The sequence below is a fragment of the Paroedura picta genome, chromosome 12 (assembly GCF_049243985.1).
Source record: "Paroedura picta isolate Pp20150507F chromosome 12, Ppicta_v3.0, whole genome shotgun sequence".
In the NCBI taxonomy this organism is placed as follows: Eukaryota; Metazoa; Chordata; class Lepidosauria; order Squamata; family Gekkonidae; genus Paroedura; species Paroedura picta.
This window is the reverse complement of record NC_135380.1, coordinates 40732588-40755104: the sequence shown is the minus strand read 5'-3', so window position 1 is coordinate 40755104 and position 22517 is coordinate 40732588. Positions and strand designations below refer to the sequence as shown.

Genomic DNA, 22517 nt, shown 5'->3' with positions numbered 1-22517 from the left:
AACAATGATAACATAACAGCATGAACAACAACACTGAGATATCCCCGGGGAGATCAGATTGTTCAGTCATGGAAGGGGCGTCTGAGGGGGGGGAGGACGACTAGCAGATGTTTTGAGTCGGCCGGTCTCAAGCAAATGCCTGGTGGAGGAGCTTCCTTTTGCAGTTTGGCCATCCCGGCTTTAGAGGGTGAACTCTGGCATTCGACCCTTCTGAGGTCCTGGTCCTCCCTAGACTCCATCTCCAAATTCCTAGGAGTTTCCCAATCTGTATCTGCTAAACCTACCCCCCCCCCCACCCCGGTGGCTACCTGTCCTGGTCAGGGAATGCCAACAACAAAGATGGCTGTAAAAGAAAAAAGGCTTTTGCTGGTGAAATAAAAATGAATATTAGTATCGCAATTACGTGGAATGCCCATGTTGGCTGATATATTTAGAGCATTTTCATTCTCCCTTCCAAGGAGTGGCATCCACTGGACTCCCAGGCACTATCTTACCCTCATCACAGCCTTGTGAGGCAGGTTTGAGCTGAGAGAAAGTAACTGCCTCGAGGCCCCTCAGCAAGCTTCCATGACAGGGTGGAGATTCGAGTGTTGTCTTGCGGATCCTAGGCCTTCAAGCACGTTTCCTGTGTACTTTTAGTGATGTTTTATGTCAATAAAATAAGCCTATCCATTTGTTTGTTTTTCCACATGGTGTGCACGGGACAGTCATGGCCAGTTACGGCTTTCCTCTGTGAATGCACATCATAGGAGGGCCACTGCGTGTCTCCCTCTAAAATTCATCCCATTGAGTAATAGGTGCATGAAGTCTCCTATGTAGTCAGACCTCTGGTTCATCTGGCCTTCGGTATTGTCTGGTCTGATTGGCCACAGCTACGCTAGACATCCTGGTATTTTATTGGAGACGTCAAGGAACTAGAAACAGGACAGGTCTGTGCACACCCACCCACCCTATTTAGGTGTTTGTACTGATTTCTTTCCTCAGATATATAAATATCCCATTTAGGATCCCAATGGGGATCCAAAGCAATTTCACCCCCTCTTCACGTTACCCTCACAACAAACAGCCCTGTGAGGAAAATTAGGGAAAGAGAAAGCAATTAGTCCGAAGTCATACTTCCATGTAGAGATTTTAAATTATGGGTAAATGGCCTTTTTGGGGAGAGGGGGGTGCTAGACAAGATTTGATAACCTCTACAGGCTCTCCCTGACAAATACACCCCATGGATACATCTTAATCTGTAAGGTCTTTTGATAGTGACCAGTCCTTGGGTTGAATGACAATAATTGATGCTGCTACTGGTTGTAGATGGTGCTAATACTTGGTGCAGTGGTTGAGAGCGCTGACTTCTAATCTGGTGAGCCGGGTTTGATTCCCTGCTCCTCCACATGCAGCCAGCTGGATGACCTTGGGTTTGCCACAGCACTGATAAAGGTGCTCTGACCGAGCAGTAATATCAGGACTCTCTCAGCCTCACCTCCCTCACGGGGTGTCAGTTGTGGGGAGAGGAAAGGGAAGGCAATTGAAAGCCGCTATGAGACTCCTTCAGGTAGAGAAAAGTGGCATATAAGAACCAAATCTTAAATTGTTTTATTGTTTTATGATAAACATATTAAAATAAAGTAACATATTTTTATCTTTATGTATATATTTATAACTGTTTTATGTACACTGTGCTGAGCTGGTTCCAGGAGGGTGCTATAGAATTTTAATGCATAATAGTAATAATAATAATAATAATAATAATAATAAACATGGGACTACTGGGGCTCAAATTAGTTCTGATTGTGCAGGATACTCATTTTGGGCAGCAAAGGACCTTGAGGTACCTCTGATTGGTGAAAGATGGACAAGGGGAGGGCTCTCAGATGTGGAGAGGTCACATGATTAAGCAAACATTAAGCAAATATTCCTTCTGTCCGATTTGGTCCTAAAGTTGATGGCTAAGGTGAGGCTTGAACCAGAGACAGGTGGTTGTTAACTTTTTTTTTTTTAAAGTTGTGGCAACAAAACCTCTCCTCTGACTCATGCTTAAACAGGTCTGGGTGTAACTCTTCCATGTTACTAAACGTACTGCTTCTAGCAGCTGTCCCTAATGCTGTAGAAGATGACTGTTGGGTGTGGAGATTTGTGGTATGTGCAGTGATGTCAAGATTGTGATTTTTTTTTTTTTTGCAGCATTTTAGCAACATGCTTGTCAGTTGAATAGCGTGGAAGAATTGCGGTATAAATGTTCGGAACAGTAGACCCCTTTCTGATGTCATTTCCTGTGAGGCAAAGTTTTTGTGCATCCCCCATGAATTGTTATTGTTTTTAGGTGCAAAGTCGTGTCTGACCCATTGCGACCCCATGGACAATGATCCTCCAGGCTTTCCTGTCCTCTACCGTTCCCCGGAATCCATTTAAATTTGCACCGACTGCTTCAGTGACTCCATCCAGCCACCTCATTCTCTGTCTTCCCCTTCTTCTTTTGCCCTCAATCGCTCCCAGCATTAGGCTCTTCTCCAGGGAGTCCTTCCTTCTCATCATGAATACCCTAGTTTTTTTCCACCAATTTATTATAGGCATACTATATCAATACTATGCCTGTGAAGAGAAATTACTGTTTGGAAAAGAAAAGTGGATCAAAACAGTTTTGAATCAAGCATCTACTATGTTCTCATTTCCAGAACTCAAATATAGATTTGAAAATGTGATGTTTTTATCTGAAAAATCCTCCCATTTGATGCAGGAGACTCAGAGGTCAGCATCTTCTTTATGAAGAAAAAAAATTGTTTTATCAATCAATTGTGGCTAACTACTACTTGCTTGAATGGTTTGGCTGGCTTCTCTCCCCCCCCTCCACTCCACCACCTCAAGTTCAGGCGAATTTTCCCTGGGCGCCTGTGCTTTGACTGGCGCATGCCTAATATTAATTGATAACACTGCTGAGACTGTGTGTGTGTTGATCCTATATTATTTATGGAAACAAGGCATGTCTTGCTGCATTGCTGATTAATGCCACATGCATTTTTAATAGACCCTTTTTCGACTTCTGTGATCACAGTTAAATAAAGACGCCATGTCTTTTGTCGACATTGATGTTTTCTGCTTTGTTTTATGAGCTTCATTTTAATGTACTTCTTTGTTCTCTCCTCCTTGCCATCTGTAAGCCATTTTCCCTTCTTCCTTCTCGATTCCAGCATACCTTTTTGTTTTGACTTCTTGTAGTATTGGAACAGGCTGCTATTTCGACGTTTCTTGCAGTGATGAAGACTTGGATGATAATAATAAATAAATAGATAGGTAAATAGATAGATAAAGATTCTAATAGCACCTTTAAGACCAACAAAGATTTATTCAAGGTGTGAGCTTTTGAGTGTAAGCATTCTTCCTCAGACTAATGAACAACCATCATAACTGTGTAGATATGATGGTTGTTTATTAGTCTCAGGAAGAGTGCATGCACTCGAAAGCTCATGCCTTAAATAAATCTTTGTTGGTCTTAAAGGTTCATCTGTACACTAATGATCCGTGTTCCATTTACTCTGAGAAAGAGTGCTTGCACTCGAAAGCTCACGCCTTGAATAAATCTTTGTTGGTCTTAAAGGTTCATCTGTACACTTATGATCCGTGTTCCATTTACTCTGAGAAAGAGTGCTTGCACTCAAAAGCTCACGCCTTGAATAAATCTTTGTTGGTCTTAAAAGTTCATCTGTACACTTATGATCCGTGTTCCATTTACTCTGAGAAAGAGTGCTTGCACTCGAAAGCTCATGCCTTGAATAAATCTTTGTTGGTCTTAAAGGTGCTATTGGAATCTTTGTTTGTTTTTGTGCTTCTTTAGACCAACATGGCTACCCACTTGGATGATCATGTTATGGGGCCACGGTTTTGTGAAAAAGAAGAGTTGGTTCTTATATGCTTCTTATAAAGGAGATTTATGGAGGTCTTGCTGACCATTCCATTCAGTGTATCCATTTGCCATCAAATTTCTTTGATGGCTGCTTTTGCATTGGTTGCTATCAAGGATTTTGTGCCTAATGCCATCAGTGTTCAGTCCAGCAGGTGGGTCACAGTGTTGGTCTGATTCAGCAGAACAAAGTTTGAGTCCAGTGCCACCCTTAAGACCAGCAAAGTTTAATTCAGAGTGTAAGCTTTTGTTTGGTATTTCAAGAAAGAGTACATTTTTTTAATTCAACTTGGTTTTCTTATGAACTTGGAGATTGTCAGTGTTTGATCTGTGCATGAAGAGAAGAGGGAGCATGTGAACCCAAGAACTTCTAAGCTCTGGTCCCATAGTAAGCCAACCAGGGTATTTTTGACCAAAGTTTGTGGATAGTACCAATGTTGAGCCAATCATGACATTGTGGCATTCATGTCATGTGGTGGACTGCATCAACTCCCAACAGCAAATCTCTCATTGCTTTCAAGCTATACTTTTAGGCATTCCGCATCACAGTGGATTTGACAGCATTTAACACAGTTATTATGTTTTAGATGGATGTGTTAGTTTGCATGCTACATTCCCCATTGGAGCTGCTAACGAGGCACACCCAAAATTCCTCCCCCAGTACTGTTTCTGCATGGCAAAATGGCACCTCCCCCAAAAGTGGAGCTAGGATATGCACCTTAGATCAGAGGACAGACTAGTTTGATTCCCCAGATGAAAAACAGTGGCTTCCAGTGTATGGGACATCCAGCGTTCTGGATTTGGTACATGTTTAGTCTCGGAGGTAAAGGAAGAACATTTAGATTCTCAACGGCAAAAGGAGTTGCTGTATGAAAAGATTTCATGGAAGATGGCGAATGCGCAGTTCCCCCCCCCCTACACAGATGTTCCCAAAGTGGGCGGTATGCGAATGGTGCAAAGATCCAAGGGGAATTTGGGGGCAGTAGTGGAGCAACAGTCTGAGTCTTCCCGCTGCAGCCACATTTTCCTAGCAAGAAATTTGAATTTGCAGTAGATCTAACACCAGGAAAGAGCAGTAGAGTGTGTGTGTGTGTGGGGGGGGGCACTAAGGATGTGGCTTGGGAGCCCGGGGTGGCAGCCTGAAAATATTTGGGAGCCACAGTTTTAAATAAATAAATATATTCCTGTTTTACCCCAAACCTACCCATAGTCTTTTCTATTTTCCAAAGCATTAATCCACTAAACCTTTTTAGCTGGTTTTACTGACACAATTTTGGGAAAAGGTTGATTTAAAATACTATAAATGAATGGATATCTATTTTGCTTTTATCATAACTGTTTTTAACTGCTTGGGTTGTTTTTAAAGTAGAGTTTCTTTGGTGATGCTAAATCTAATATCGATTACCTAGTTGCTTCGATGCTCCTAACTACGCATGCACATTAGGAACGTAGAAATGTGTCCTTTTTAATTTACTCTTGTTTTCATGGGTTATTGTTCCTTGAACTACCAATTCATTTGCTTCTTGGATGGTATGCCATTTTTATACTATTCATGGTTGGACTGGCACCCAGTAGAAGCAGAACCAAAGCAGGCATCGTTGTGCTTAATGGGAGGCTGCAAAATGCAGCAACTCTGATTTTGTTGTGTAACCTGTAGTATGTGCATATGTTGTTTTATTGCATTTTTATTGCCTGAACTAATTACAAAAGCCACCTTGATGATTCTTCGTGGAGAAGCAGGACAGGCATATCTGAAATACAATAATAGTCTTAGTCAGCAGCATTAAAGCAAGGACACAAGACAGGTTATAAATGGAAAATTACCCAATGTGAATAAAACCAAACCAATAATTAAGAAACTAATAATTAACTCAGAGCTATTATTCACTAAACATAATATTTTTAAAGTTTTTATGCAAAGGAAAATTGAAGGAGATTTGATCTGACTAATAAAACTGAAAATTATTAAGCTAATGGTCAACACCCAACAGATGCAAAATAGTCAGTCGTTGGATGTCTTTGCACCATGAGACTCATCGAGGCACCGAGGACAACTCAGAGTCAAACTCCAGTAAATGCCTCCAAGCCAAACTCCAATAAAAGATTTCATATGATGCTCATCTAAACCAGGCTTTTCCAACCAGGGTAGCATAAAACCCTGGGGTTTCTTGACAGGCCTGGAAGGATTTCCCAAATGGGTGGGAATTTGTTAAACTTTAATTTGGAAATGAGACCATATATGGTCATGTCGGCCCATTTCCCCACTCCCAAAATGACCAATGATGGGCCTGGGAAGGGAGGGGCCCCAGGTGTGCGTGTCCACAGCTATGATTCCCAACCATATTCTGCACAGTCACACCACTTCTAGGGTTTCTCGAAGCCTGAAGAATGTTTCATGGAGTTCTCAATGGTAAAAAAGTTGAGAAAGGCTGATCTAAATCCATCAATCTAAAAACTGAAGCCATCCATTAAAAAAACGTGTCCTGAATTATAGCTGGTCCCCAAGATTTACAAAGAGCCTTGTTTCAAAGGAGTCCTTAAGAAAGGATACCACCAATTTATTTGGACAAAGTTTGAATCCAATGGTACCTTTAGCATCTAGTTTTATTCAGGGTTATACCATGAAAAAAAACCCGTACTTGGTAAAGTTCTCTTTGATTCAAACTTTGTTCTACTTCAGAGCCCCATGACAACCCACTTGCACCAATTTATTTGATTATATTCAACATATCCTTAGAAGTTGCTTTACATTCTGATCCCACATGAGCTGAGCCGTGAACCCCGGCAATCACACGCAAGTCCTTTTGAAAACATCAGGGTGAAGAACAAATTGGTAACCCAAGTCTGTAGCTATTTGACCTCTACCAAGTGTGTCACATGGCAACAAACTGACCCCAACAGCTGAGAGACATATGTGGGGTTTCGTCTGAGCAGCAGCCTCTAATCTGGAGAACGAGGTTTGATTCCCCGCTCTTCCACATGCAGTCAGCTGGGTGATCTTTGGCCACTCACAGTTCTCTCAGAGCTATCTCAGCCCCACCTCCCTCACAAGGTGTCTGTTGTGGAGAGGGGAAGGGAAGGTAAGCTGCTTTGAGACTCCTTCAGGTAATAAAAAGAGGATGCAAAAACCCACCTGTCTTCTCTTGAATACACTCTAGAACAGGGGTAGTCAACCTGTGGTCCTCCAGATGTTCATGGACTACAATTCCCATGAGCCCTTGCCAGCAAATGCTGGCAGGGGCTCATGGGAATTGCAGTTCACAAACATCTGGAGGACCACAGGTTGACTACCCCTGCTCCAGAAGGCATTTAGAGCAGTGGTTCTCGAATTGTTTTGAGCTGCTGCCCCCCTTGGCTCACAGGCCCCACCCCTAGTGTCCCCGCCCACACATATGAAGACACACCTCTATACTGGTGTTGGGTGTACTGCAAATTCAGAACACACTATTTTACCTACGCTTCTTTGTTTTTGTTGTTGTGCAACAGCCATATTTTAGTCTGGGAAAAATGATATAATTTCTCTAGCCTATCTTCACCCTGACCTGGATTGCCCAAGCCAGCCAGGCCTCATCAGATCTCGGAAGCTCGGCAGGATTGGCCTTGGGTGGTATTTGGATGGGAAGACTACAAAGGAATACCAGGGTCGCTCTGCAGAGGCAGGCGATGGCCAACCACCTCTGAACATCTCTCACCTTGAAAACTCTGCAGGCTTGCGATAACTGAACTGCAGCTTTCCAAGATGCTCCACCGGTATATTTTCAGCCCGAAGGAACAAACGCTTTTGAGTTTGTATTTCTGCGTCAGTCCGTCTTCTCTAGGGAAGAGAACTGAACCACCGAAGCTTTGAGGAACCTTGAACAACTTGTACAATACAATACAAAAACCTTGGCATCCAAAATATAGAATCATAGAATCAAAGAGTTGGAAGGGGCCATACAGGCCATCTAGTCCAACCCCCTGCTCAACGCAGGATCAGCCCTAAGCATCCTAAAGCATCCAAGAAAAATGTGTATCCAACCTTTGCTTGAAGACTGCCAGTGAGGGGGAGCTCACCACCTCCTTAGGCAGCCTATTCCACTGCTGAACTACTCTGACTGTGATTTTTTTTCCTGATCACTAGCCTATATCGTTGTACTTGAAGTTTAAACCCATTACTGCGTGTCCTCTCCTCTGCAGTATATGAAGCAGTATACAAATTAGTTCTGTAATACAGATCGATAAAGCTGAAAAAAATTACAGCAGACAAGGGAGCAGCAAAGATGCTTGCAGCGATAACGCATGCGAATGGGATTTTTCCAACTGCTCCTGTTTCCATCTCTGAAGCAGTGGAGAGTAATAAAGTAGTGTTGTGGTTAAACAAGGGAGCAGACAGGAAACAAAACAAGGCTCTGTTGCCTTTTTGTCACAACCAATGGGAAAATACTGCTGAGAAACTATGGACTGGACTGCTCCAGCATGGGTACTCTTAATGTTCTTAAAAGGAAGATCCTAGGAGTTTGTCTCAATGCTTCTCAGCACTTCTCAGTTCTTCCAACTGAAAAAAGTCCTGGGGAAGGGAAAATTATCCCCCTCTGAATCTTTCCAGGCCTTCGAGTCTCTAATTTGCAAAAGTAACAAGTAGATACCCCTCCCTCCCATTTCCTTATTTCTTTGATGTTCCGCATCTTGACAATTTTATGAGGCGGTGAACACCCTGCAGCCTTTAGAAACAAAAAGGTAAAGCATCATAAAGCAAGAAACTTGACACTGTAGATAAAAGATTCAAACCATCAATGAGGTGTATTACAAGAGCATTTAAGCAATGAAATATAAAAGCCTGTATCTGAAACAGACCGATCAAAGCATTCCAAAGTCACAGATCTGGGTAAAGAGGAAGCTCCTAATTTAGTGCAGGAGCAAATCAGGTTCCACTGGCAAGTGGATGGTTAGGGAGAGGTTGCCCCACATTATTTTGTTATTTATTGTATGGCATGTATAATAGAAAAAGACACTATCTGTGTATTACTGGCTATACACAATAATATAAAGGTGAATTGAAGAAAAATTCTTCATACAGCTAAGGCTATTCTAGTGGATTCAGTTTTAATATTTTTAACTTCACTATAGTCTCCAATGGTAGTGTAGTGAAAAGCAGCTGGTTCAGCTTGTTTTGATAATTCTTCAGACACAAACGTCTTTGTAGAATAGGCACTGCCCTTTATTTGATCTTCCGGTGTTAAAGATCTTTCAACACTGACATCCATCCAGAGCTAGCTATAAAGATCATTTTCTGGCATGCTCCAAGTCTGCTGGATGTATATCGCATAGCCCGGAGAGCCAGGGATTCTCTGGCAGCCAGGCTAGAGACATTTGGAGGTGGTTTGCATTGTCTGCCTCTGTGTCATGACCCTGTTGTTCCTTGGAGGTCTCCCATCCAGATACTAGCCAGGGTTGGCCCTGCTTAGCCTCTGAGATCTAACAAGATCAGGCTTTCCTGGGCTATCTGCGTCATCTTCCCACAGACCCATTATGCACGGGGGTTTTAGCGCACATTCGGGGTGGAATGGCGGCGACTAAAATCACGGATAACGCACGGAGCTGGCTGCAACCGGCTGCAGCTTCGGTGCATGCCGCCGAAAAAGCCGCGTCAGTGAAACGCGGAAGAAAGCGCAGCTTCCGGGTGAGCGGGGCGCAACCAGAAGCGGCGCCCGGATCGGCGCATGCATAATCAGTTACTCTGGGTTTTGCCGCCGTCGCGCCCCGCCCCGTGTATAACCGGTATGCGTCGCGTCTTCCCCCTCCGCGTTTTCCATGTGACCCGAAATCGCCGTTTCGGCGGCCGTGCATAATGGGCCACAATGACAGTGGGAAGGAGACTCTTACCTTACCCATCTCATCTTCAAAAGCAGTAGAATCTGAAGCAGGGACCTGATTCCAAAATTGCTTGTCAACCTCCTGTAGAAACAATGGGCACTTCAGATTTCTTGGCCTGAGATCCACTTTAGGGCTTCAAAGATAAAACCAAGCATTTTAGGTGCTAGTGGCAAGATGTGTTCCCTATAATCAGTGCCCACTAGTGGTGGTCTTGATGTGCTTTGAGCCACCTGGAATTCCCGTGTCACCGTTAAAGCCAACTCATTGACATACAGAGAATTTCCTCACATAACATTTTTTTAAAACCCTTTTTATTAAACATTTAATACTGAGGTATAAAGGTACAGGGGGAGAAGACAAGAAGAATGAAAGACAAAGAGTAGACAAGGTAAAATCGCCACAATTAATTTTTGAGTTTGTCGTCGGCTAGGACAATTGCCAAACAATTCAAATTCATCCAGTTCTTACAGGTTTATTTTCTTATACCAAAAATAGAATTAAAAATTAAGTTATTTTCTTCAATCCTTAAAATGGCAGATCATCAGATCATACTTTCTGCCCTTTCATGCAAGAGGTCAATGAAGGGTTTCCAGTTATTTATGAAAGAAGTTGTTGTCTTTTTCCTAATCAAAGATGCAAGTTTGGCCATTTCTGCACGTTCCAACATCTTTAACGGCTAGCCTTCCACTGTAGGTAGCCTCACAGATTTCCTTGCGTAGATTGAGTACAAAGTCTTCCAAGTGTGTCATTTTACAAGGGCACTCCTGCTACTTTGGCCGGCTATTTTGTGGGAAGGAGGTTAGACACACTCTTGTGGATTGGGAGGGCAAAACAGGAAGCAAATCTTGCCTTGGTCTATCATTTAACAAGTATTTGTGCTTCCATTCCTTGGGGCTAGGCTAGGTCAGTGTGTGCTGGTATTGCGTACACAGAAATTTGCTTCGGCCTTCCAAGAATTTGACTTGCTAAGCCAGAACAGATGATGGGGGGCGGGGAGGGCTGTGGATTAAGACGGAATAATAGGGAACTGAGCTGTGGGAATATGTGTGGGAATATTCATCCTTTCTGGGCTCTATTCCCTAATCTTCACAAATCTTGTCACCCAGAGCTAGCTACTCAACTGTGACAGGTTAAAGTGGCTATTTAAGATAATGGCGAACACTGAAAGCTGAATTCATTGGGCTTGTAAACAGACATGGCTACTGCAGAAGATTCCATTGTAACCTGTTTTGGGGGATGACTTTAACGTTTGCTATATTTGGGGTGTGCGTAGGGACCTGTTATTCTTCCCTAGGACCCACAGGCTTCCTCATAATATACTCTGCCTTCCTCAGGACTTAGGTTTCAGATGGATAGCGGGTTGGAGACACCCTTCTGTGCTCCTTCTCTGAAATCGAATTTGACAGCAGTGCTACCATATCGGCCTGTGTCATCCCAGCTAAAGGAGGTAGATTTACAGGCTGCACAGGCTCCCTTCCAATCCCTGCTCCTACAAGTGGCCAGATTGGCCATCTCAGCCCTTGCAGCAGGAAGTTCTAGGCCGCCAATTAGCCTACCTGCAGGCTGTCAACCAGTTTTGTAGGCTTCAGGGTTCCCGCCCTGAATTGTCTTATCACCTTGGTAGAGGACTGGGTAGCCCTAAAATGGTTTTGTCCCCAGTTGGTTGGTTGACTGACTGGTTGCTACCCTCCTGTCTTCCTATTTGCAGTAAGTGTTTACTTTCTTCCCTGTGTGTCTCAAAGCAGAAAGAGGAGGAGTTCTATCATGCACACATATGCATACCTGCATGCACACATGTGCACTAAGGGAAGTAGGTTTCACTCCTTGATATTTACATGCATTTTTAACCATTTAGTTTGTAGAATATTTTTGACATAGTATGGTGGCCAGATTCCCCTTCCCCAGACACTATTGGGGGATGGGGGGTAAGGCTGCGAGATCCAAGTTGGAAAACCTATGGAGATGGAGACTAGGCATGACAGGGACACACAGTGCCACAGTGTCTACCTTCCATCCAAAGAAGCTGTTTTCTCCAGGGGGACTGGTCTCTCTAGTCTGGAGATGAGCTGTAATTCCACGGGATCCCCAGGCCCCACCTGCAGAATGGCTGCACTACATCTTGTTCAGTCTGTAGACAGGTTTTATTTAACTCTGCAGGACTCTTGGAGCCAGTAGTTAAGGAGGTGTCAAGGACAGGAGCCTGTGTTCTCTTTTGTTGTCATCCAGTGCTGGTTTGGTTTTCTGCTAGCTCCCCCCCCCCCCCCCCAAAATCTCTGTTCTGTTCTTTGATGCCTCCTTGCTTTCTCAGGGCTGTAATAAGCATGCTAACCGTTTACCCGAAGCAGGCTTTAGCTCACCAAACAGACAGTGAATTAGCCAAGAAGTTCACGCTCATCCTCTTGCAGAACAGGATTTTGCTTTTCTTTGCAGTGATGCCTTTTTCTGCCTGAGTTGGTTTCATCTGTCTCTTGGGAATTCATGTCAGCAGGCTGCTGAGCCGGGTTTCCCCAAGTGCTCATGTCCAACCTTGCATCACAATATTCTGCATTTTGAAAATTATTTTGCAAATGATGGCAAAAAGCACGTATTGCATTCAATCTAACTATATAGAAAACACAGACCTTGCCTCAAAGGTGGGGGCTTTGGATGTTTTAGCCCCTCTCAACCCCCCCGGGGATTAAAACTGGGACACTTGTCATACAAAACATATTTTTGAGCACTTGGCTCGCTAGATACAAAAGACTCAGCTGGACATGAACTCCTGCTTTCCTCTGAATTGGCCCAGTGGTCCCTATTGCCTGTTTTGAGTGGGCTTCAGCCAGGAATAGGTTTTTCTTAGCACTTGCTACTTGCTACCATTCAACATCACAGTGATCCAGGTCTACGCCCCAACCACTGCTGCTGAAGAGGATGAAGTTGATCAGTTCTATGAAGCCCTACAACACCTTCTAGAAGCAACGCCCAAAAATGATGTGCTTATCATCATGGGGGATTGGAATGCTAAAGTAGGAAGCCAAAAGATAACCGGGATAACAGGCAAGTTTGGCCTTGGAGTACAAAATGAAGCAGGGCACAGGCTGGTAGAATTTTGTCAAGAGAATACAATGGTCATAGCAAACACTCTTTTCCAGCAACCCAAGAGACGACTCTACACATGGACATCACCAGACGGTCAACACAGAAATCAGATTGACTATGTGCTCTGCAGCCAAAGATGGAAAAGTTCTATCCAGTCAATAAAAACAAGACCAGGAGCTGATTGTGGTTCAGATCATGAACTTCTTGTTGCAAAATTTAGGCTTAAATTGAAGAAAGTAGGGAAAAGCACTAGGCCATTCAGGTATGAACTAAATCATATCCCTGACGAATACACAGTGGAGGTGACAAATAGATTTAAGGAATTAGATCTGATAGACAGAGTGCCTGAAGAACTATGGACGGAGGTTCGCAACATTGTACAAGAGGTAGCAACTAAAACCATCCCAAAGAAAAAGAAATGCAAGAAATCAAAATGGCTGTCTGAGGAAGCTTTACAAATAGCTAAGGAGAGAAGGGAAGTGAAAGGCAAGGGAGAAAGAGAAAGATACACCCAATTGAATGCAGAATTCCAGAGAAAAGCTAGAAGAGATAAGAATGCCTTCTTAAATGAACAGTGCAAACAAATAGAAGAAAACAATAGAATGGGGAGGACCAGAGATCTTTTCAAGAAAATTGGAGATATGAAGAGAACGTTTCATGCAAAGATGGGTATGATAAGGGACCAAAATGGTAGGGACCTCACAGAAGCAGAAGAGATCAAACAAAGGTGGCAAAATTATACAGAAGAACTATACAAGAGCGAGCTTAACATCCCTGATGACCACAATGGGGTAGTTACTGACCTGGAGCCAGACATCCTGGAATGTGAAGTCAAATGGGCCTTAGGAAGTCTGAGCAACAATAAAGCTAGTGGTAGTGACAGCATTCCAGTTGAACTATTCAAAATCTTAAAGGACGATGCAGTAAAAGTGCTACACTCAATATGCCAGCAAATTTGGAAAACTCAACAATGGCCACAGGATTGGAAAAGGTCAGTTTACATTCCAATCCCAAAGAAGGGCAATGCCAAAGAATGTTCAAACTACCGCACCATCGCACTAATTTCTCATGCTAGCAAAGTTATGCTCAAAATCCTACAAGCTAGGCTCCAGCAATATGTGGACCGAGAACTTCCAGAAGTACAGGCAGGATTTCGAAGAGGCAGAGGAACTAGAGATCAAATTGCCAACATACGCTGGATCATGGAGAAAGCTAGGGAGTACCAGAAGAACGTCTACTTCTGCTTCATTGACTATGCTAAAGCCTTTGATTATGTGGAGCACAACAAATTGTGGCAAGTTCTTAAAGAGATGGGAATACCAGAGCATCTTATTTGTCTCTTGAGAAATTTATATGCAGGTCAAGAAGCAACAGTGAGAACTGAACATGGAATCACTGACTGGTTCAAAATTGAGAAAGGAGTTCGGCAAGGCTGTATACTGTCGCCTTGCCTATTTAACTTGTATGCAGAGCACATCATGAGAAATGCGGGATTAGAGGAGTCACAAATTGGGATCAAGATTGCAGGGAGAAATATCAACAACCTCAGATATGCAGATGATACCACTCTAATGGCAGAAAGTGAAGAGGAACTAAAGAGCCTGTTGATGCGGGTGAAGGAGGAGAGTGCCAAAGTTGGCTTGAAACTCAACATCAAGAAAACAAAGATCATGGCATCCGGCCCTCTCAATTCCTGGCAAATAGAAGGGGAAGAAATGGAGATAGTGAGAGATTTTATTTTCCTGGGCTCCAAGATCACTGCAGATGGGGACTGCAGCAAAGAAATTAAAAGACGCTTGCTCCTGGGGAGGAAAGCTATGGCAAATCTAGACAGCATCCTAAAAAGCAGAGACATCACCCTGCCAACAAAAGTGCGTTTAGTCAAGGCTATGGTCTTCCCCGTTGCAATGTATGGCTGCGAAAGTTGGACCATAAGGAAGGCCGAGCGTCAAAGAATTGAGGCTTTTGAACTCTGGTGCTGGAGAAGACTCTTGCGAGTCCCTTGGACTGCAAGGCGAACAAACCAGTCAGTCCTAGAGGAGATCAGCCCTGACTGCTCTTTAGAAGGCCAGATCCTGAAGATGAAACTCAAATATTTTGGCCACCTCATGAGAAGGAAGGACTCCCTGGAGAAGAGCCTAATGCTGGGAGAGATCGAGGGCAAAAGAAGAAGGGGACGACAGAGAATGAGGTGGATGGACGGAGTCACTGAAGCAGTAGGTGCAAACTTAAATGGACTCCGGGGAATGGTAGAGGACAGGAAGGCCTGGAGGATCATTGTCCATGGGGTCGCGATGGGTCGGACACGACTTCGCACATAACAACAACAACTTAAAGAATCCTTTTTTAACTGGAAGTGCCAGGAACTGGACTTCAGGCTGTCCGTTTGCAAACCCCGGGCTCTACCATGTTATACGATGTTCTTGGCTTCTAAAAATAAACAGAGTTGCATGGTTTGCGATAGGGTTGTGCACTTCAAGCTCGAACAGCCACTTTGGCCGCTGAAGAGCACAACCTTGTTTGCAGTGTTAATGCTATATCTCCAAGATCATTTCTGCACAACGATTAAAGGCCAGGCTGGTCTGGTTGTGGGGTTAATTCCCACTAGCGGATGATGTCGGTGCCAGCACAGGCCTGGCCTGGTTCAGGCCCTAGGTTGCCCCGCAGCAAGGGAATGCGGATTATTCCCGCGTTCCCTCCCGTGCCGTGAGAGCCATAGGAGCAGAGAAGAGTCAGTCTGTCCAGGCCCAGTTCCTCCCCCTGCCCTGGCCAGACTACGGTGTTCTGGAAGGGACTGACTCCATGGTACTGCGCTCTGCCGCTGAGGTCATATTCTGTTTAGGAGAATGGTGTTGATAACATGTTCATAAACAGAGAAAAACATGTCTCCTGCTGCCCCCCCTCCTGCAGTGGAACCTTTCTGCCCCATCTGCCTAGTGTGGAGGCACTAATCCAGGGTGGACTGGGTCTGGTGGGGAAAACCTTCCCCTGTGGGGTGCAGGAAGCAGTGGGGTGGAGTGCCCTGCTGCAAACACCTGCGGCACCACCAGTGCAGAATAGGTCCAAATCTCCACTGTGTATACCAGCCTTTCTCCACTTTTTTTACCATTCAGAAACCCCTGAAACATTCTTCAGGCTTTGAGAAACCCCAGAAGTGGGGTTGGGAAACATAGCTGTGTACGTGCCCACCTGGGGTCAGGCCTTCCTTCTTACCCCCTCCAGGCCAATAATTGGCCATTTTGAGAGAGGGGGAGGGTGGATTTGCCTGGTAAATGTTGTAACAGATTTAAATTATAGAGATAGATAGATAGATAGATAGATAGATAGATAGATAGATAGATAGATAGATAGATAGATAGATAGATAGATAGAGAGATACTCCCACCCATTCACAAAACCCTGGTTGAGAAGGCCTGGCGTATACCAATGAGCTACTGCTTCATTTGTTCTGTCGGTCCCTGAAAAAGGATTGCTGGAGAAGACTCTTGCGAGTCCCTTGGACTGCAAAGCAAACAAACCGGTCAGTCCTAGAGGAGAGCAGCCCTGACTGCTCCTTAGAAGGCCAGATCCTGAAGATGAAACTCAAATACTTTGGCCACCTCATGAGAAGGAAGGACTCCCTGGAGAAGAGCCTAATGCTGGGAGCAATTGAGGGCAAAAGAAGAAGGGGATGGCAGAGAATGAGGTGGCTGGATGGAGTCACTGAAGCAGCAGGTGCGAGCTTAAATGGACTCCGGGGAATGGTAGAGGACAGGAAGGCCTGGAGGATAATTGTCTATGGGGTTGTGATGGGTCGGACACGACTTTGCAACTAACAACAACAGCAACAAGGTCCTCTCAGCATTTCCAATATGTGATGTAGAACCTGGGAAGGTAAGGATGTCACATGGAACAGCTGTACTGCCTATAACACTTCCATAGGCTTCCATAGACCAGAGGCATCATACCTCTGGTGAATGTCTGCAAGTCATGGTCATATGGGTTTGAAGAGGTGGACTCCTTATTTTTGTTTATTCCTTCCATGACAGAGCTCGTGGCAGCTTACAGCCTAGATAAAACAAACAGAGAATACTTTATAAGCATATGTCCCCAAATTGTCCTTGACATTTTGCCAATAACTGTGGCTAGCATCTTCAGAGGAAAGACGGCAAGATGGCACGGAGAGATTCCCCTCTTGCTGTGTCCTGCCTCTGAAGATGCCAGCCAATTACCAGCAAAACTCCAGGGTCTGAAATTATCAGACCATGGCCACACAGCCCGGAAAACCCACAACTGCCAGTTGACTCTGGCCTTGAAGGCCTTCGACAGTACGTAGGTTTTATAAGAACCCCTTTTTGCTGTGCATGTTGTGATTGATCTGTTATTGCCCCCTTTCTCTAGTTACCATAGGCAAGTGTTCAGGGAAGCCATCATGGGCCAGGGAGTTCAACATGCTATTCTGATAGTGAGTCCCCAAGCCTTCGTCTCGGGCAGATCTCAAGATCTGACAGCTCTAAACATAGGTGCTGGGGAAAAGGCATACCTGGGTATGAAGGTGGATCCCCAAAGCTACCATGATCTGAAGGCAGAGTTCTTTATGCATTCCTACCACCTTGGAAAAAAACCTGACCCACGTGTATGACCAAATACCAGGGAAGGCAGTAGCTATAAATAGGAGACTCCAGGGATGAAACAGAAGATATTAGAACAAAGAGAGAAAGAAACCAGAACTGACAAGAGCCAACAGGTCTGTTCTCTTTGATTAATTTGGAGAAGTTTGTTTACAAAAGCAATGGAACGTGAATCATTATTTCTTTGTCCTCTGTCATAAGATTAATTGAAACAAGGCATCTTGTTTTCTTTAAACCTAGCATCTTGGAAAGAAATCTGGAGGCAAAAGAGAGTGTGAGGGGGAAATCAAAAAGGTTAGGTAGGCTCGTGTCTCGTTTGCATTTGACTGTATGTTTTGCAACACATTTTGGTCTCTTTCCAAAAGTGGCATGCAAAAAAGATCCACGTGTTTAAGGGAAAACAGAGGTGGCGGCGGAAAGCCGAATTCCGTGAGATGATGAATCATGCCTGCAGCAATGAACCTCTTGGGGGGGGGGAAACGCCCGTCCCAAAGGGTGCCAGTCTTTTTCAAACTTCAGTGGAGAAGATAAGATTTTGTCTGTATCTGCATAGCGTGCTTAGTTTATAAAAGGGAAGGAATTTGCCTGAAAGCTACACCCTGTGAACAAGGGCTGCAGATATCTCTTATGAGACAGATCCTGGCACCTGAAGCTATGTTTGTTGAAGGACCAGGACTTTCTAATAGATTCGAAGTGGAAGTTCTATTCCTCCTTGGCACGCCTCTTCTGCTTGTGACCAGAGTTCATCTGGAGGGTTTGCTAATGCCTCCCGCCTCGCCCCCCTGACTTTTAATGTTCTTGAGCCACCCGATAGAACCATCGTATGTTCCATTATGAAATTACATTATGTACATTACTGTTAAGTCATTTTTGCAGCGGAGCGTGTAGTTTGAGAACATGAAGTCTGTTTGTAATGGGGGCGGGGGCTGCAGTCAGAAAGGCTGGCGTGTATGCAGGAGGCACAAAGCTCCATTTGTCTGGTAGGGTCCTCATTTTGTCCCCCAGCAAAAAAGGGAACTTTGTAGCATGTGGAATGGGAACTGAATTACCATATAATTCCCATCAACCTCAGCAAGATAATGTAGTTTGGCCTATGGAGCATGCCATTTGTGAGGATTACAGTTCCTTTAGTTTTTGCGTGTTTCGATGAGAACTTTTCTTGCTGGCTCCACTAATTATCCCGTGTTCTCCGGACTGCCCCCTGCCCCCAAGAGGGGCCATAAGGCTGTACTCCCACTGGGCCCACCACTGATGGAAGTATCACCACTTATAGGTGACAGTTCTGTTTTCTGAGTCCTCAGGAGAAGACTGTGCTGAGGACAGTGCTATAAATCCTAGATGGATTTATTCTTTATCCACACGGTACAAGAGTTTAGAGACACATTTAAATGTTTTGCTATTAGCAGCAACAGTAGTGCGAAAGCCTTACTGTTTAAACCAGTAAGTGGTGTATTATGTAATGCATTGTGTGTTATGTAATGCTCACATGGGCTTCTGCACATTGCTAGTATCCAGGGAATAACCTAGGATATGAAGTGAAAATTACAACAAACTTTGAGTGCACCAATTTAAAAAAAGATCCCAGGTAGATTGTGAGTGGGTGGACAGGAAGGGTTGTGTCAGGGCTTGATTCTTGTGGACCTTTCTTGCATGCGCAGGGAAATGTTGACCACCACTTGGGGTGGGGAAGTGAATCTCCGAGTCCAGCCTGGCCAGGGATTCTGGTTTTCTTAAGGGAAAGGCATCATCTGTAAGGACTCCTGCTGCATTTTGGACCAGCTGGAGTTTGCAGAGCAGTCTCAAGAGAAGCCCTGTGTAGAACACGTTGCAGAATTCTAGTCAAGAAGTTTTTGTCGCATGGATCACCCTGGCTAGGTCTGATGCTGAGAGATAGGGTGTGAGCTGCTGTGTCTAGTGCAGGTAAAAAAGCGCCAGGCGAGTCACCTTTGTGATTTGGGCCTCCATTCTGCCAACATAGGCTGGCCATTAAAACGAACACACAAATGGATCATTAAAATCAAAACTTGAAATAAATACAAAATATAAGAATGATAGTTTAAAGCATTGAGGAAAGAAGGAGGGATCACTGAGGGAATATGTGTTTCAGCCTTATAACTTCTGTCAGCCATCAACAACAACAAAAACCTACCTCCCCATTTTCCTATTTTAATTTTGCTGATTCAAATGTAATACTTCTGAATTTATTTATTTTTCAATTTATATCCTGCCACTCCCAGTGAACCGGCTCGCAGCGAGTCACAAACAAAACCCCAGTTAAAGCATACAACATAATCCCATTAAAACACTCATTAAAAAATTCCCTATAGTGGCGTCAGTTCAAAATCCCATAGCACTAGCTATCATCCGGTATCAGGGAGACCCTGAGTGTCAGCCCATCCCTGACAGTGATGGTCGGCTAGTGGGGGCTCTCCAAATTCTAGATCTTCTCTTCCTCATCTGCCAGGGAGGTATCAGATCTTCCTGGTCTCGCTTCAACCATAGACCTGGCAGAAGAGCTCCATCTTGCAGGCCCTGTGGAATGCTGGAAGCTCCTGCAGGGCCCTCAGCTTGTCTGGAAGCTCATTCCACCAGGTCGGGGCCAGGACCAAAAAAGCACTGACTCTGGTCGAGGCCAACTGAACTTACCTGGTTTCCCAGATTCACCAACCTGCAGAGCACAAAGCCCTGTGAGGGGCATAAGGCAGTAGGCGGTCCCTCAGATATATGGGTCCCAGACCGCGGTGGGCCTTGGAAGTTAACCTTGAACTGGATCCGGGCTGCAACTGGCACCTAATGCAGCTGTCTCAGCACTGGCTGGATATGAGTCCTCCAAGGTGTTCCAGTGAGGACCCTCACACCAGTTGCCATTTCCCAGTCAGAGACAAGGGCAGGCCACATAGAGCAGGTTACAGAAGTCAGTTCTGGAGGTGACCATCACATGGATCACTGTAGTCAGTAGGACTCTAGTAGCCTTGCCTAACAAAGGTAGTAGAATGCCTGGTGGGCTACCTTAGTGACTTTCGCCTCCGTGGATAGTGAGATGTCCTGAGTCACTCCCAAGTTCCTGGTCTGGGGTGCGGTGGTCAGTTGCATTCCAGTCAGGGTGGGCAAACATGCTTCCCATCCTGCTTCCTTTCTACCCAACCACAGGACCTCCATCTGGGGAGGGGGGGGGGTTGGGTTTCACGCAACTCTGCTCTAACCATCCAGCTATGGCTTCCAAACATCTGGCGAATGGATCCAGGGGGGAATCCCATCCATCCATCCATGATTGTTATGATAATTATTTTTGCATAGGTTTAAGCCACTTTGAGCATTTTTTAATCTGGAGAGTGCATGTAAATGTTCCCCCCTGACACCACAATAGCTTCCCAGAGGGGAAAAAAAGAGTATTTAACCTGGCCCCCAAAGGCAAAGACCAGCCATTCAGAACAAACTTCGCTTGTGCCTGCCACCAGCTGCTTGCCTTCAAGAACAGGCTGGACACCTGAGGCAGTAGCACTTACTGTAATAGCATCATTATTGAGGCTCTTTGGCACACAATTATGTAATCTGAGACTGGCCCCAGATGAATGAATGGCAGGCTTTCCCCCTGGAGTTTCTCTCCCTTGCTCCAGTCACTTCCCTTTTCCCAGGTCTGACTTCCTGGAAATTTACTACTTGTTTAAAAAGGAAAGTGCATTTTGACATTTGTGAATTATTTGCCTCTTTCTCATCTCCACTGTCCCCTTTCAAGGGGCCCATGTGAACCAGTAGAACGTTCCACAATAAAGAGCTACTCTAGGGGAGATGTCTGGGGGGCTGTTGAGAGAGGATGCCTCACGCAGAGATCTGTGGTTAAATTAAAGATCTAATTTTAGATTATTGGCTTTCAAAAGGGAGTGAGGGAAGAGGACTGCCACTGAGGCAGGCCAGTCATGAAATTCTGTGGGTGGCCTGTTTGGACAAACCACTCTGCGAATTATAGTGCATTATAGTGAAACTGGCTATTAAGTGAGCTAACTCCATGCATAGAGTTTGGGAGGGGGAGACTAATGTGACACACAGCCTGAACTTCCTTGGAAAATCTTGGTTTCATCTTTTGAGTCACAGTTACCTTGAACAGGTCTCTCGTAACAGATGGACTCATGGGGGCATGACTATAGGGGTTGGCATTGCTGGTGAAAATTGAACCTATTTTGCATTGCAGTTTAACGTGGAGAGCCAGTTTCAGACTGCCATGGTCTTAGATGCTAATTGTTTTTTTTGGAGGGTGCAGTAATTTATTTACTAGATTTCTTTTGTCACTGCTCACCCAAAGAGTCTTATGGTGACTTACAGCATTAAAACTAATACAGTAAAACAACATGAAACAAACAACAAACATAAAATATTGACATGAAAATATACTTTATAGGAATTTTTCATAATATGGATTCAGGGAGATTGATCTTTCTGCTAATTTTTGGTTATCCAAAATGGCTCAGACAGTTGTTTTTTTTTTGTTTTGTTTTTTAGGACTGCCAGATAACTGTAGTTGAAGAGCATTTAAAAGGTTCTCAGTCTGTTTAAATGCCTTTGGGGTGAACCCTCCAGTTCCAAGAAGGCTTTTAAAAGAACTGCAAGTTCACGTGTCCTCACATCCATCCCTCCCTCCTGCTGCTCTTGGTCCTGAAAAAGGCTTAAAATTTTTAAAGACACTGCATCTTCTTTAAAGTTTTAATGCCTTTTCCTCCTTCCATTGGAATGCTGCAAATCTGGTGCCTCTACTTCAGAGACCCCCCCACCCCCACCGAGCCCCAGATATACATGGATCATCCATTGACTATAATGATCCAAATGCTCTAACACAGTGGTCCCCAACCCCCGGTCCGGGGACCAGGACCGGTCCGTGGATCAGTCGGTACCTCCTCCTCGTTCTCCTCCCTGGCTGCTGCCTCGGGGACTGCCCTGCCACTCTGCCGCCGGGTCACCTTTGGTGAGGCTCCCCCTCAGCATGGCACTGCACAGCTGCTGCTGGCAGCGTCCCCCAGCGGGTGGCGGGAAGTCAGGGGCACCAGCGGGAAAGCAAGTGGAGCAGGGGCTCAGGCAGTGGTGGCGCCGTC

The 22517-nt window shown here is 44.8% G+C and overlaps 1 protein-coding gene and 1 long non-coding RNA gene across 2 annotated transcripts in view; one reads left to right on the top strand and one right to left on the bottom strand.

Annotated features, from left to right (window-relative positions):
* Positions 1-22517, top strand: part of MEGF9 (multiple EGF like domains 9) — an 84410-nt gene that overhangs the window by 17572 nt on the left and 44321 nt on the right. The window lies entirely within an intron of this gene.
* Positions 16669-22517, bottom strand: part of LOC143821404 (uncharacterized) — a 64467-nt gene continuing 58618 nt past the window's right edge. Inside the window, exon 3 of the long non-coding RNA XR_013225792.1 lies at positions 16669-16871. This is a non-coding gene — a long non-coding RNA (uncharacterized LOC143821404). The remainder of the gene's footprint in view (positions 16872-22517) is intronic.